This window comes from Leopardus geoffroyi, chromosome D4 (genome assembly GCF_018350155.1).
Source record: "Leopardus geoffroyi isolate Oge1 chromosome D4, O.geoffroyi_Oge1_pat1.0, whole genome shotgun sequence".
Classification (NCBI taxonomy): domain Eukaryota; kingdom Metazoa; phylum Chordata; class Mammalia; order Carnivora; family Felidae; genus Leopardus; species Leopardus geoffroyi.
Window position 1 is genome coordinate 27,309,886 of NC_059342.1, and position 16,730 is coordinate 27,326,615.

General features: G+C 41.4%; 1 long non-coding RNA gene across 1 annotated transcript; it reads right to left on the reverse strand.

Annotated features, from left to right (window-relative positions):
• Positions 1–1,149: 1,149 nt before the first annotated feature.
• LOC123592862 lies at positions 1,150–16,723 on the reverse strand. The gene is made up of 2 exons (XR_006709985.1): positions 16,538–16,723; positions 1,150–2,504 (listed from the first exon to the last, which is right to left on the reverse strand). It is a non-coding gene; the product is annotated as an uncharacterized LOC123592862 (long non-coding RNA).
• Between the last annotated feature and the right edge of the window lie 7 nt (positions 16,724–16,730).

Below are 16,730 nucleotides of genomic sequence, written 5' to 3' on the forward strand. Positions count from 1 at the left end.
AGGTTTTTTTCTTTTTTTGGCTAGAGAAACGATGGTGGCTTTTGTTGTAACCAACACCTGGGAAGGGGCATTGGGTTAGTGAGGCCAGTCCTTAAACACATTCTAAAAGTAGGTTAGAAACATGTTTTGTTCAGAGATGATAATGTGAGAGAAAGTGCAGTGTCCGTGTTAGAAGTTAGCTCACCAAGGGGCACCTGGGTGGCTCAGTCGGTTGAGCGTCCGACCCGACTTCAACTCAGGTCATGACTCACGGTTCGTGAGTTCAAGCCCTGCTTCGGGGCTCTGTGCTGACAGCTGGGAGCCTGGAGCCTGCTTCAGTTTCTGTGTCTCCCTCTCTCTCTGCCCCTCCCCCCACTCACAGTCTGTTTGTCTCTCTCTCAAAAATAAATGAACATAAAAAAAAAAAGAAGTTAGCTCACCAAGGGGCACGTGGGTGGCTCAGTCGGTTGAGCATCCGACTCTTGATTTCGCCTCAGGTCATGATCTCGTGGTTTTGTGGGTTCCCACCCCATGTTGGGCTGTGTGCTGACTTTGCAGAGCCCGCTTGGGATTCTCTCTCTCTCTCTCTCTCTCTCTGTCCCTCCCTGGCTCCTGCTCTCTGTGTCTCAAAATAAACAAACTTAAAAAAATTGTACAATAAAAAAAAGTTGGCTCATCAAGTAGCCAATGGAAAAGGGGTGCAAGTTCCAGAAAAGAGGAAGGAAATTAATATTTGTTATTGAACACCTGATATGTATCAGAGAATGTGACCTGCAGAAGTAAAGGTGAGACATGAATTGTTTCATACAATCCCCTATGGGGATTAATTTTATTTCCATTTCACAGAGGAGGAAACTGATGTTCAGAGAAGCTTGTAACTTGCATAGGATTATAGTTAATAAGTGTCAGAACCAGGATTCTTATCCAGGTCTGGCTAACTCGAAAGCCTATGCCTTTCCCCAGTGGGGAAATTCTCCTCACCTCTCTAAGTTTAAGAGGAAAAATAAATAAACAAATTTAGGAGGATATTAATCCCGCTGGGGACACCTCTCTGATTTTTCCTCCTGCACTCAGCACTCCTGGTCACAGCTCCCACATAGAAACCTACCCTTCAGAACCTTCCACCCTGCAGAAGATTCCACAATGCCAATGTGATTAATGTTAATACTAATAATGGGGTTAGTGGGAGTCTTTTTTTTTTTTTTTTAAAGCTCTTGGGAGCTACAGAGCTGGGCGGTTGAATGGGGGACTGGCCCAAAGCAATGTATGGAGGGAAGGAAAGATCACTGCATGAGTGGTAGGAAGGTGTGTGACACAGAATTCAGGCTCCAGAACTTGGGCAAGTCTTCCTTTTGGGAGCTTACGGTTCATAAAGCCAACACAGACTCAAATAGCTCTTGCTGACCACAAAGGGAGGCGAGATTGGAGAAGGATGGACCCAGTCATGACAGGTCTTGCTTCTTCTGGATTGTATACGTTGCATTACCCTGTGGTTTGCATTTCATTGTTAAAAAAGCACTGAGCTCAAGATGCGTAAGTTCTTTCAGCTCACTTTTTGCAAAATTCATCTTTTAAAATGCAATATGTATATATATTGGACTACAGTAAAATAGGAAAGAATTTTGCTTAGTGAGATACGAAGCTCTTCCTGGGCAGATCCAAATGTTGGGGGGAAACATGGGAGAGAAGAAAAATAAGTGGAAATAAACAAAAAAGCAAAACTCTTTTGTGTTGTACCTAAAAGATGACAGGATCCCTGGCATCATTTCTCTCTAACCTGTAGACTGGCATAATTAAAAGAAAAAGGATCAAAACTAGGGTCTGGCAAACAGGAAAACATTTCAAATATAGTTTAAACTGTTAAATGCCCTCTGAGTCAAGACTGTGTCCCCATCAGACTCAAACGTGGTACACAGGAACGTGGAAGGGCAGCCTTCTAGACACTGATAGAAACAAGTTTTCCAGAGGGAAACCCCCAAGAGATGGGAGGAGACTTCTATTTTTTTCTTCTCAAATATTTTATTACTGCAAATACCCCTGGATGAAGTGACTCACACTGTAAATACATTGGAGAGACATGAGGTGGTTTAAAGAAACAATTCCCTTTTATATCATGAGACGTGATTAAAAAGGGGAGCTTGCCAGATTTCTGTGTGTGTTATGGCGATGATACTTTTGAGTCATGGAAGGAAATTATTTTATGAGGCTTCATTTAGTTTTACGAGGAAAGTTCACCTCGGAGGAGAAAGTGGGTTTTGAGCTTCATCCTTGGAGCTGGATGGTCCTGGGGTTCTGAGATCTTTAAGGTCTGTGATCTGGACAAGAAAAAGAGTCCACAGCGCTCCATGGTGGTGCGAGGCAGGGGCAGACGTGCGGGGTGCAGCCTGCAGTGTTGGGTGATGTGAATGAGGCCACCTCCTGATGTGGCGACCGGAGAGATGAACAGGGTCACTCCAGTCCCTTCCCCAGAGCTGCTGCTCTGTGCTTCCCCTCCTCTTGGTGAAGGCCTAAAATCACCTAAAAGCCTAAACAGAAAAAATAAAATGGAGAATCAAACTCTCATTCTACAGAGAGGTGCCTCTGTACGTTCTGTTTGTGAGTAATTCACCAATCAGAGCCGGGCACGCTGGAAATATTGGACATTGCCAGAAATGACGAAAACGGTGGGGAAAAAGTAAAAAATAATGAGAATGAAGAGGAATGATTATCAGAACTCCTTCATTGCTGTCCTGTGCCAAAAGCACAGTGAAATAATCAGTTGCGTGCAGATGGCCCTCTTTCCTAGTTTAGAAAGAACCGTCAGAGCACGTGGGGTGTTTGTTCTCTGCCGGCCTTTTATCAATGTCCTGTATCAACTGTTTACTGGCTCATTCATTCATTCATTCCCCCGTGTGTTCATTCATTCACCTGTTCATTCATTCGCACATCCGTTCTCTGTGTCAGAATGACAAAAAGATCAATTTGCAACAAACCTGATCCCCCAAATGTTCACATGTTTTCGTTTAGCTTTTGAGTGTAACCATGCATACACTGATTGAGGACCAAGACCTTAGGTAGGCTCTCCTTGCTGGATTCTAATGAATCAATGGCTCATAGCCTTTCTATACGCACATGATGATCATGGGAACAATGACATTTCCAGAGAATCTGGCTCCTGTTTTTTTCTTGTTTATGGTCTTGTCAATTTTCTATGCCTTCATCATTGTCCATAGTTTAATCCCTTAGGAAAGGGAATGGATAGGGAATAAGAACAAAATGACTGAGGTGGTAAAAAAGAATTACTATGAAAGCGCCATATTATCATATGTACTGACTACTTATGTTATCTCCTGAGCCTTTTTGTAAAACTTAATTTAATTAAAATTTTTTTTCATAATTTATTGTCAAGTTAGCTAACATACAGTGTATACAGTGTGGTCTTGGCTTCAGGAGAAGATTCCTGTGATTCATCACTTACCTACAACACCCAGTGCTCCACCCAGCATGTGCCCTCCTCAATGCCCATCACCCATTTTCCCCGCCCCCTACCCAACCCCCCATACTCATCAACCCTCGGGTTGTTCTCTTTAAGAGTCTCTTATGGTTTGGGGCGCCTGGGTGGCTCAGTCCATTAAGTGTCCAGCTTTGCCTCAGGTCATGATCTCACAGTTCATGTGTTCAAGCCCTGTGTGGGGCTCTGTGCTGACAGCTAGGAGCCTGGAACCTGCTTCAGATTCTGTGTCGCCCTCTGTCTCTGTTCTCCCCGGCTTGTGCTCTCTCAAAAAATAAATAAACATTAAAAAAAAAAAAAAAAAAAAGAGTCTCTTATGGTTTGCCTCCCTCTCTGTTTGTAACTTATTTTTCCTTCCCTTCCCCTATGGTCTTCCTTTAAGTTTCCAAATTCCACATATGAACAAAAACATATGATATCTGTCTTTCTCTGACTGACTACCATCCAATTCCATCCACGTTGTTGTAAATGGCAAGATTTCATTCGTTTTCATTGCCAAGTTGTATTCCATTGTATATATATGCAACATCGTCTTTATCCGTTCATCAATTGATGGACATTTGGGTTCTCTCCATAATTCGGCTATTGTCAATAACGCTGCTTGAAACCTTGGGGTACATGTGCCCCTATGAATGAGCACTCCTGTATCCTCTGGATAAACTCTTAGTGGTGCAATTGCTGGGTCATAGGGTAATTCTAGTTCTAATTTTTTGAGGAACCTCCACACTGTTTTCCAGAGTGGCTGCACCAGTTTGCATTCCCACCCACAGTGCAAGAGGGTTCCTCTTTCTCCACATCCTCACCAACATCTGTTGTTTGTTTCCTGAGTTGTTTATTTAAGCCACTCTGGTGTGAAGTGGTATCTCAATGTTGTTTTGATTTGTATTTCCCTGATGATGAGCGATGTTGAGCATCTTTCCATATATCTGTTAGCCATCTGGATGTCTTCTTTGGAAAAGTATTTATTCATGTATTCTGTCTGTTTCTTCACTGGATTATTTGTTTTTTGGGTGTTCAGTTTATGAAGTTCTTTATAGAGTTTTTGATACTCACCCTTTATCTGATATGCCATTTGCAAATATCTTCTCCCATTCCGTCGGTTGTTTTTTAGTTTTATTGATTGCTTCCTTTGTGGTGAGGAAGCTTTTTATCTTGATGAGGTCCCAATAGTTCATTTTTGCTTTTATGTCCCTTGCCTTTAGATACATATCAAGTAAGAAGTTGCTGTGGCCAAGGTCAAAGAGGTTGCTGCCTGTTTTCTCCTCTAGGATTTTGATGGTTTCCTGTCTCACACTTAGGTCTTTCATCCATTTTGAATTTACTTTTGGGTAGGGTGTAAGAAAGGGGTCCAGTTTCATTCTTCTGCATGTTGCTGTCCAGTTCTCCCAGCACCATTTGCTAGAGAGACTGTTTTTTTTTTCCATTGGATATTCTTTTCTGCTTTGTCAAAGATAGTTAGTTGGCCATACATTTGTGGGTCCAGTCCTGGGTTCTCTATTCTATTCCATTGGTCTATGTGTCTGTTTTTGTGCCAATACCATACTATCTTGATGATTACCGCTTTGTAGTAGAAGCTTAAGTCCAGGATTGTGATGCCTCCAGCTTTGGTTTTCTTTTTCACATTACTTTGGCTATTCGGGGTCTTTTGTGGTTCCATACAAATTTTAGGATTATTTGTTCTAGCTTTGAGAAGAATGCTGGTGCACTTTTGATTGGGATTATACTGAATGTGTAGATTGTGTAGGTAATATTGACACTTAAACAATATTTGTTCTTCCAATCCATGAGCATGGAATGTTTTCCCATTTCTTTGTGTCTCCTTCAATTTCTTTCATAAGTTTTCTATAGTTTTCAGCATACAGATCTTTCACGTCTTTGGTTAGGCTTATTCCTAGGTATTTTATGGTTTTTGGTGCAATTGTAAATGGGAAGAATTTCTTGATTTCTCTTTCTGTTGCTTCGTTATTGGGGTATAGAAATGCACCCGATTTCTGTGCGTTGATTTTATATCCTAGACTTCACTGAATTCATGTATCGGTTCTAGCAGTTTTTTGGTGTAGTCTTTTGAATTTCCCATGTAGAGTATCATGGCATCTGTGAAAAGTGAAAGGTTGACTTCTACTTTGCCAATTTGGATGCCTCTTATTTCATTTTGTTGTCTGACTGCTGATGCTAAGACTTGTAACACCATGTTAAACAACAGTGGTGAGAGAGGACATCCCAGCTGTGTTCTTGATCTCAGGGGGAAAGCTCTCAGCTTTTCCCCATTGAGGATGATATTAGCTCTGGGTATTTCATATATGGCTTTTATGATGTTAAGATATGTTCTTTCTATCCCTATCTTGATGTTTTTATCAAGAAAGGATGCTGCATTTGGCAAATGCTTTTTCTGCATCTATTGACAGGATCATATGGTTCTTATCCTTTCTTCTGTTAATGTGATGTATCAAATTGATTAACTTGCGAATATTGAATCAGCCTTGCAGCCAGGAATGAATCCCACTGGATCATGGATCATATACTGTTGAATTCTATTTGCTAGTGTCTTGTTGAGAATTTTTGTATCCATGTTCATCAGGGATATTGACCTGTAATTCCCTTTTCTGATGGGGTCTTTGGTTTGGGAATCAAGGTAATGCTAGCTTCATAGAAAAAGTCTGGAAGCTTCCCTTCTGTTTCCACTTTTTGGAACAGCTTGAGAAGAATAGGTATTAACTCTGCTTTAAATGTCTGGTAGAATTCCCCTGGGAAGCCATCTGGCCCAGGGTTCTTATTTGTTGGGAGATTTTTGATAACCAATTCAATTTCTTTGCTGGTCATGTGTTTGTTCAGATTTTCTCTTTCTTCCCTTTTGAGTTTTGGTAATGTGTGGGTGTGTAGGAATTTGTCCATTTCTTCCAGATTGCCCAGTTTGTTGGCATATAATTTTTCATAGTATTCTCTAATAATTGTTTGTATTTCTGTGGTGTTGGTTGTGATCTCTCCTCTTTCATTTGTGATTTTATCTATTTGGGTCCTCTCTCTTTTCTTTCTGAGAAGTCTGGCTAGGGTTTTCTCAATTTTGTTTATTCTTTCAAAAAGTCAGCTCTTAGATCATCTATCTGTTCTGCCGGGGTTTTTTGATTCTATATTGTTTATTTCTGCTCTAATCTTTATTATTTCTCTTCTCTGCTGGATTTGGGCTTTCATTGCTGTGTGTTTCTAGTCCCTTTAGTTGTGAGTTAGGTTCTATATATTTGGGACCTTTTTTGCTTCTTGAGATAGGCCTGCATTGCAACGTATTTTCCTCTTAGGACTGCCTTTGCTGAATCCCAAAGGGTTTGGACTGTTGCGTTTTCATTTTCGTTTGCTTCCATATATTTTTTAATTTCTTCTTTAATCTGGTTGACTCATTGCTTCTTTAGGAGGATGTTTTTAACCTCCATGTATTTGGAGGCTTTCCAAATTTTTTCTTGTGGTTGATTTCAAGTTTCATAGCATTGTGATCTGAAAATATGCATGGCATGATCTCAATCCTTTTATATTTGTCAAGGGCTGTTTTGTGACCCAGTATGTGATCTATTTTAGAGAATGTTCCATGCGCACTCGAGAAGAATGTGTATTCTGCTGCTTTTGGAGGAAAAGTTCTGAATATATCTGTTAAGTCCATCTATCCCAGTGTCATTCAGAACCATTGTTTCCTTATTGATTTTCTGCCTAGATGATCTGTCCACTATTGTAAGTGGAGTATTAAAGTCCCGTACAATCACAGCGTTGTTATCTATACATTTATTTATGTTTGTGGTTAATTGATTTATATATTTGGGTGTTCACATTGGGGGCATAAACATTTACAATTGTTAGCTCTTCTTGATGGACAGACCCCTTAATTATGATATAATGCCCTTCTTCATTGCTTGTTACAGTCTCTGTTTTAAAATCGAGTTTGTCTGGTAGAAGTGTGGCTATTCCAGCTTTCTTTTGACATCAGTAGCATGATAGATGATTTTCTATCCCCTCACTTTCAATCTGCAGGTGTCCTCAGATCTAAAATGAATCTCTTGTCGGCAGAATATATATGGATCTTGTTTTTTAATGCATTCTGATGCCCTATGTCTTTTGATTTGGGTATTTAGTCCATTTACATTCAGAGTGATTATTTAAAGATATGGGTTTAGCGTCATTATGTTATCCATAGGTTTCTGGATTTAGCGTTATTGTGTTATCTGTAGGTTTCATGCTTGTGGTGATGTCTCTGGTACTTTGTAGTCTTTGTTGCTTTCCACTCAGAGTCCCCCTTAGGATCTCCTGCAGGGCTCGTTTAATAGTCATGAACTTCTTGAGTTTTTGTTTGTCTGGGAAAGCCTTTATCTCTCCTTCTATTCTGAATTACAGCCTTGCTGAATAAAGGATTCTTGGCTGCATATTTTTCCTATTCAGCAGATGGAATATTTCCTGCCACTCCCTTCTGGCCTGCCAAGTTTCAGTGGACAGGTTGCTACTACCCTTATGTGTCCCTAGCTGCTTTCAGAATTCTCTCTTTATCTTTGTATTTTGCCAGTTTCACTATGATACTTTTGTGGTATTGATCTGTTTTTGTTGATTTTGAAGGGAGTTCTCTGTGCCTCCTGGACTTGGATGTCTGCTTCCTTCTCCAGATTAGGAAATTTCTCAGCTATAATTTGTTCAAATAAACGTTCTGCCCTTTTATCTCTCTCTTCTTCTTCTGTAACTCCTATGATATGGATATTATTTTGTTTCACTGAATCGCTTAGGTCTCTAATTCTCCCCTCATGTTCTATTAATTTCCTTTCCCTCTTTTTCTCAACTTCATCATCTTCCATATTTTTATCTTCCATTTTACCTATTCTCTCCACTGCTTCTCCTATCCTTGCTGTTTATTTTGCATCTAGTTTATTTTGCATTTCGCTTACAGCATTTCTTAATTCACTGTGACTATTTCTTAGGCCCTTGATCTGCAAGAATAGATTCTCTGCTGTCTTCTATGCCTTTTTCAAGCCCAGCTATGAGTCTTTGACTATTATTCTAAATTCTCGTTCAGATCCATTGTTTATACCTGTTTTGAGCACTTTTCTGACTGTCATCTCTTCCTGGAATTTCTTTTGGGAGAATTCTTCTGTTTCATCACTTTGGCTAGTTTCCTGCCTTTTTCTGTGTTTTAGTAGCTTGTTATGTGTCCTGGACCTGCGAGTGCTACTATATTAAAAAGGTGTCATGCACTGTCCAGGGCCTGACATTTCAGGAAGCGTCTTTGGAGTATGTTGTGTGCACTCTGTTGTTGCATCTTTGGCCGCTTTATCTCACTGCTTGTAGTGGTGGATTGGACCTTCCACCAAGTGTGCTTCGATTTGTTTGTTGGAGTAACCCTGGAAAAAAGGAAAAAAGAATGGAGGAAGACACTTTATCCCATAGAAAGAGAGAAATGACAAGGGCAGAAAAAAAAAAAAAAAGGCCAGGCAGAGAATCAAAGAATCTATAAGGCTTAATCCAGAGAGAGAGAGAGAGAGAGAGAGAGAGAGACGGGAAAATAAAGGAGATACAGAAAATATGTAAAAAGAAGAGAGTAAAAATGTCTGATTAAACAAACAACCAGAACAGAGAAAGAAAGAAAGAAAGAAAGAAAGAGAAAAGAAAAGAAAAGAAAAGAAAAGAAAAGAAAAGAAAGAAAATATATAAGGATTGACCAAAAATTGAATCAGACACTAGGATGCTGATTTCAAAGGAGGAAAAAAAAAAAAAAAGAGAATAGAAAGAAAAAGAAGGGAAAAGACGAGGAAAGAGAAGAAAAATAGACTAACCTACAAAACCACGGGGCAGTTGTCTGTTGGTGTCTGGGATCCGTGGTTGTGCTGGTCTGGAGGGGGGCCGTCTGGTTTGGTTAGTGTCAGTTTCGCTCCAGGAGATAAGCAGTTATCAGGCACCCAGGGGCGGGGATGGTGTAAGCGGGTCCTGCCTCCACTGGGGGCCGGTGTGCTGCTCCCTGAAGCCCCACTGTGTTGGTGATGGGGTGAAAAATGGCCACACCCCAATCTCTCCTCCCCGGACAGGGCAGCTCAAACCAGGCTGTTCAGGCTGCCCTCACAGAGTAGAATGGGCAGGCGGCTGGCTTGTCCTGCTCCACAGTCTCCCATGTCTCCCAGGCACTGGACTGGGATTCAAAACCCGATTTCTTAAAGGATCCCGCACCCCATGGACCTGGTTCTTGGCTAGCCCCGCTGACAAAAGGCCTCTGGCTGGCACCTGCAGGGTCTTTTTTCCTTGTTTGGGGGGCAATATACCCTCTTTCCACAGTACTCAAGGGAGGTGACTCTTCTATCCCAGTGCACCCCCTGAGATCGCTACCGCGCCCTGGGGTGGCTGCTTTCCAGGCGTGAGCACACGGCCAGCTTCAGTCCAGAGAATGTCTTGCACCCCAGATAACTCCAGTCTTTAGTTCCTAAGGCTGTTTGCAAAGTTGAAACTGGCTCTTTCCGTATTTCTCGTTCCCCAGTCCATGGTCTGGAGAGGTCTTTTTCTTGTCCAAATACAATCCCACACTTTCACAGCTTCTCTTTCTCTTCCTTTTGTTTTCCCACTGAAGAGGTTCCCTACTCCCTGCTTACACCACTCCTTTTATCCCTCCCAATTCGCATACATGCACCTCTGTCCTGCCAAGCTGTCTCTTTCCATCTCTGGAGATTTTTTTTTGTCACTCTGCAGCCTGTATTCCTGGTATTCCAAGTGTTCTGACCTCAATACTGCTGTGTTTGAGGGAGGAGGGAAATTCCAGTCCCCCTACTTCTCCATCATCTTGACTTCTCTTCTCCTGAGCCTTTATAAATATCTCTGTGGGTTACATACATTACTACTATTCTTTTGTGTGTTTCTTCCTCTTATAGCCACCTGATTCAGTAGATATCAGGGACTCACTCGACCAAGGTCACACAACCAGGACATACAGAAGTGGATTTAACTGGTCCCCAAGTCTGTCCAATACCTGAGGATGTCCTGTTATCCTATAGGGACTCTTGGTGATCCCATGTAGGGATCAGCCTCTTGGCTTTTCAATTTGCCTTTGCTAAATCCAAAAGTAAAACCAATGTGCTGTGTCCTTTGGTGGAGGAAGGGAACTGGGGGAAGAGTCTCTTCTTATGTCTTTCCATTGGCTGGACCTAAAACTGACGGGAGGCCAGAGGGCTTGATGTGGTCCATTAAAGTCAAGGAGGAGGGGGCAGAGAAAGGATGTGGAAGACAAAGGAAGAATTCTATCACCTGGGTGCTTAAAGAAAGTTGATTATATAGAGCTGAGTAGATGCCTTCATATCTTTCCAAGTTTCTTCTATATTTGTGGTGATTTTCTAATTTTGTGTATTTGTTTTCTCCTCTTTAAAAAAAATACTTGTTTACCTAATGATTTCCTTCCTCCCTTCCTTCCTCCCTCCCTTTCTTCCTTTTCATTTTTTCTTGATTAAAGAACTAGATCTTCATGTTATTAATTAGCTCATCTTTTCTGTTTGGTAATTTACTGATGTTTGCTTTTACCTTATTTAGTCCCCAGTCATGTATGTATGTATGTATGTATTTTATTTATTATTTTTTTTAAGTTTTAAAATGTTATTTAAATCCAAGTTAGTTAACATACAGTGTAATAATGATTTCGGAAGTAGGATTCAGTGATTCATCACTTACATATAATACCCAGTGCTCATCCCAACAAATGCTCTCCTACTTGGGAACACCCATCCCCCATTTAGCCCATCCCCCCACCCACCTCCCCTCCAGCAACCTTCAGTTCATTTTCTGTATTTAAGAGTCTCTTATGGTTTGCCTCCCTCTCTGTTCTTATCTGACTTTTCCTTCCCTTCCCTTTTGTTCATCTGTTCCCCGATCCGATATTTAAATTTATTTCTACCAATTCATTTTTTCTGTTATCCATAATGCTTTTTAAATACTTATTTATGTTTCTTCTTGCCTGCCTCCTATTTTGATTTACCAAGTTTTCTTTATATTTCTGCCTTCTAATTGGAAGTTATTCTTTCTTGCTCTAGTCTTTAGCGGTTACCTTTGCATTTAAAATTTTTTCTCTATTTTTTAATAAAATTTTTTTCTGGAATAATTTTAGATTTACATAAAAGTTACAAGTATAAAATAGAGAATTTTTTTTTTTTATAACCCTCACTCAGTTTTCCCTGTTAACATCTTATAAGCCATGGCACATTAGTTAAAATTAAAAAAAAAAACCAAAGCAACAGGGATGCATTACTATTAACTAAACTCTAGATTTTAATTGGATTTTACCAGTTTTTCCACTTACGTACTTTTTGTTTGTTTGTTTCGAGATCCAATCCAGAGTAACACATTGCATTAAGCACCCTTAGATTTTTAATATGCATCTTTGACCTAACAAGATTTAACAAGATCTTGACAAGATCTATTGTGCGCATCATCTTTTTGAACAAATCTATGAACACATTTACCCTGGTTCACGTGTGATTTTTGTCAAGCATTTTCAATCCATTTGGGTTTAAACTATCCTAAATTAGTCATTATTATTATTACTATTAATTTCACAGCCAACATTTGCTTACACTTACCTAAATTTTAAACAACTGTTTAGCTGATCTTCACCCCTTGTATTTGCACTCTTCCTTTGGCTTAACTTTCTTTCTTTTTTTTTTTTAAAAAATAGATATTTGTTTATTTTTGAGAGAGAGAGAGAGAGAGAGAGTGAGCAGGGGAAGGGCAGAGACAGAGGGAGACACAGAATCCCAAAGCAGGCTCCAGGCTCTGGGCTGTCAACACAGAGCCCAATGGGGAGCTTGAACTCAAGAATCATGAGACCATGACCTGAGCTGATGTTGGTCACTTATCCAACTGAGCCACCCAGGTGCCCCTCAACTTTCCTTCTCACTGAAGTACATCCTTTTGAATCTTTTCGAGTGGGAATCTGTGAATTATAAATCATGTTGGCATTTATTTGCCTAAAATATCTTTAATTTGTGTACTGTTGATTACAGAATAAAGTATAGAAGTTTATGTGAGTATAGAATTTTAGGTTGAACATTTTCATCCCTTGGGATTTTCACAACATTCCACTGTCTTCTGGTCTCCACTATAGCTACCGAGTTATGTTAAATTTTGTTTCTCTCTTTCTTTTTTTTTAAAGGAATTTCTCTTTAGCATTCATGTTTTGCAGTTTCAATATGCTATTCTTGTTGTGGGTTTATTTTTATTCATTCTGCATGGGATTCATACTCATTAAATCTGAACATTCATGTCTTTCATCTATTTGAGCAAATTCTGAGACATTTCTTCTTGGAATATTGCTTCTACTCCAACTAGACATATGTTTGACCCTCTCATTAGATCATCCATGGTTTCTTAATGTTTCATATTTTCTACCTTATTACTTTTCTGTGCTATATTTGATCACTTTTTTCAAATCTAACTTGGGTGATTTGCTGTTTCATTGCCCATTCACTTTTTAATTTTCATGAAAATATTTTCCATTTGTAGAAGTTTTGATTCATTCTTTTTCAAATCTGCTGGTTCATTTTTTCATAGAGTCCAATTTTTTCCCTTATATTTCTAATACTTAAAGAAATGCTTTTATACTTTAAGCATACTTGCTTTATAGTTTCTCTTACATTGTTTTTCTATTATCTCAAGTTCTTGATGAATTAATCATCTGTTGTACTCGCTGACTTTTTACTCACAGTGGATTGTTTTCTTAAGCATTTTATAATTATTAATGGGGAATTACTTTAAGAAGAGCTTTTGCTTTGTATTTACTTGTTAATTTCTTGACTTTGGCCTGGGGTTTCTGAAAGCCTGTGCATAGCTCCAATAAACATTTATGGCAGTGTAAGACACAGGCACAGAGATTTTTTTTTTTTGCCCATCCAGAGCCATTGTAGACAGAGGCTTTCTGGTAATTTTGCTGAACCAATGGGGTCACTGAAATTCATTAATCTGACTTCTGGATGGTTTTTAACATCAACTCCCCAAATTTAGCATCCCAAGACCTCATATGCTATTGCTGTACATTTTTTAAAAACATAGTACCAGTCCAGGATACCTTGGCTCAGGACTCTGCCTTCTTGTCCCCTTTCTCCTGTGGGACATTGCTTGACTCTTAATATTTTCATTCTCCTAGTTCCCTCACCCAGGCTGGAAAGTAAGCTCCTTCACCATCTTGCACAATTCTAGACCAGTGGGGCCCAGTGTAGTGCCTGGTACATAAAAATAAACAAGCAATCCTGTTGAATAAGTACGTGAGAGAATCTATGTGAGCTGCGGTGCCAAACTACTTGTGTAAAGAGGAATGAAACAGTTCTATCCTCAAGGCCAGGGATGAGACTTGGACAACTAGTGTAAATCCAAAAGGATGCTATCATGGAGGGGAAGGCAAAGTATCATCAGTGTAGATAAAAGGCTTCTTGGAGAAGGTGGCACTTGTGTGGACCCTTGAAGGATGAGTAGAATTTCATTTGGTGGTAGAATGGAAGAAAGAGCATGGCAGGCAAGGAAGAAGGCAGGAGCAAATGCATGGGTGAATGGCTTACTCTGAAGACTATAGGTTACTTTCTTTGGCTGACCTGCACCTTGTGGCAGCTATGGGAATGCCCATGGAAATGCCCCTTGAAGACCTCCAAATCCAGGGGTTGACCAAGGATCCCAGCTGCTGCCCTCTGAGAAGTCCATAAACCAATCCACACTGGGTTTCATCAAGGCCAAATGCATTTCCCATCGGCTGTTCTCAGCCAGTGGCTGAGTGAGGCAGGGATACAAAGATGGGTCCATTCCTGGAAGCCATGGAAGTCCTTTGTTGGCTAAATTTCCCTTGATGTGGGCTGACATCGCTCCCTGATGGCCTTGATGCAACTTTCTTAATTCTATATCAGTCTTGGATGCTTCTACTTGACATTTCCTTCCTCTCCCCTTCACTGTGTGTGTGTGTGTATGTGTGTGTATGTCAAACCTTCATTAAACTCGGACAGTTCTTCCTGCTTTCTCCAGCTACTGCCCCATTTTTCTCTTCCACAGGTATTAGCCCTAGTTGAATCTACGCATTTTTTAAAAAAAAAATATTTAAATTTATTTTTTAAATTTACATCCAAGTTAGTTAGCATATAGTGCAACAGTGATTTCAGGAGTAGATTCCTTAATTCCCCTTACCCATTTAGCCCATCCCCCCTCCCACGACCCCCCTCCAGTAACCCTCTGTTTGTTCTCTGTTTTAAGAGTCTCTTATGTTTTGTCCCCCTCCCTGTTTTTATATTATTTTTGCTTCCCTTCCCTTGTGTTCATCTGTTCTGTGTCTTAAAGTCCTCATATAAGTGAAGTCATACAATATTTGTCTTTCTCTGACTAATTTCGCTTAGCATAATACCCTCTAGTTCCATCCACGTAGTTGCAAATGGCAAGTGAATCTATGCATTGTGAATCTCATCATGATGTCTACTTCTTGGCCAACCCAGATTAACACATGTATCTTCCTTTTCTTTCTTTAATTTTTTTAAATGTTTATTTTTGAGAGAGAGAGAGAGAGAGACAGAGCATGAGTGGGGGAGGAGCAGAGAGAGAGGGAGACACAGAATCCAAAGCAGGTTCCAGGCTCTGAGCTGTTAGCACAGAGCCCCACGCGGGGCTCGAACCCACGAACCACGAGATCATGCCCTGAGCCGAAGTCGGAGGCTTAACCGACTGAGCCACCCAGGCGCCCCTACCACGTGTATCTTCTGAAGGGAGGGTACATAAAAAGAGATTGGATGGATCCATCTTGTCAAGGGCTTTTGATGACACTCTCAGGTTTGGGACTTTGGCAGACAGTTTGCCAGTGAAGATTTTAGAGGAGGGAAAAGTGAGATCTTGCTTGTATTTAAAGAAGGTGATTAGGGTGGAAGAAGAAAGATTGGAGTTTTGAGAAAGTCATTGCAAAGGCCTGGATGGGACAAGGCGGGGTTGAAGCCACGTGGGAACAGTGGAGTTGGTGAGCTGGCCTCATAGTTCCCACAGAAGAAAGCATGGGACTCTCCTGTGAAATTTTACCTTCTCCCAGCTTTTCAGAAAAGAAAAAAAAAAAAAAGTCTTGCACAAATGAGTTTGAAAAGACCCTATGTGGGAAACATTAGCAGAAAAAAAAAAAAAAAATCAATCTGGGCCCATCCATCGTCATTTCCAGGCATAGCTTCCCCACAGAATATGCCAGAAAAGCACCCAAGGAATTATAACGGTTTATTCTTCTGTCACCAGCCTCCTTCTTTCTCAAGGAGCGACCGGAAAGAAAATGGATGCCTTCCACCTCCTTGTGACTTTATCTGTCCAGGGTCTCTGGGGAGCCAATGAGAAAACAAACCCCAGAAAGGCCCCTCATGCCGTGTGGGGTGGTGTGAGGCGTTGCCGTGAGGGATTTGAAAGTAGAAGCAGGGCCCCGGGGACCGCCTGTACTAACCGGACGTGGGGGTGCAGGGGAGAGGGCCAAGACGGGAATTCGACAAGGAATGTGGGCCAAGCGGGCTCCAGTCCCGACTTCCAGTGCAGCTGTTCCCTTTTATACCCAGACCAGAGCAGAAGAATGGTCCCCTGGAAAACAGAAGGGCACAAGGGTCCTTGAGAAGCCCCTGGCAGTGGAAAATGCAAGAGCTGCCATGCCCTGAGCTAAACTGTCAACCTTTGAAACTTGTGGCTGAACAGGCAGAAGGGAGGCAGATCAGGTGCCCGGAGGGAAAGCTGGCACGGTCACCTCCAGACACCATTCTGGAGTGAGGCATTAGCAGCTTCCTCTCTGAACAAACAGGAAGCTTATTAAAAATGCCATTGTCCCTTCCCGCCTGTGTTGACAGGACTGTTAAATGACCAAATCCAGGGAGCTCTGCCAAGTCCAGAGACCCAGGGAGCGTGCAGCTGTCGGTGCCACCTGTGTCCTTCTGAGTCCAGCTAAGAGTTTCCTTTTCAGGGCACCCACGTTGTGGAGTGCCGCGTCCTGTGGCCTCAAGGCAAGGCCAAGGTATTGAAGGAGGAGAGAGGGAGGGAGGGGCCGTTCCGGGGTGGGGGGTGGGGGGGGGAACCCCGGGGGCCAGCACGCACCTCCTTCCGCTTCTCCCCGTGTCAGCAGCAATCAGGAACTCGTCGCTGTGCGTCACCTCCAGCCTCTGAAACGTTCTGGCTGGGAATCAGATCCAGTGTGGATGGAACACCTGCCCTCCACTGCGGTACCACAAACACAATGCACCGCACGCCACTTGGCAGCGGGGAGAAAAGAGGCCTATTAACGTCCCTG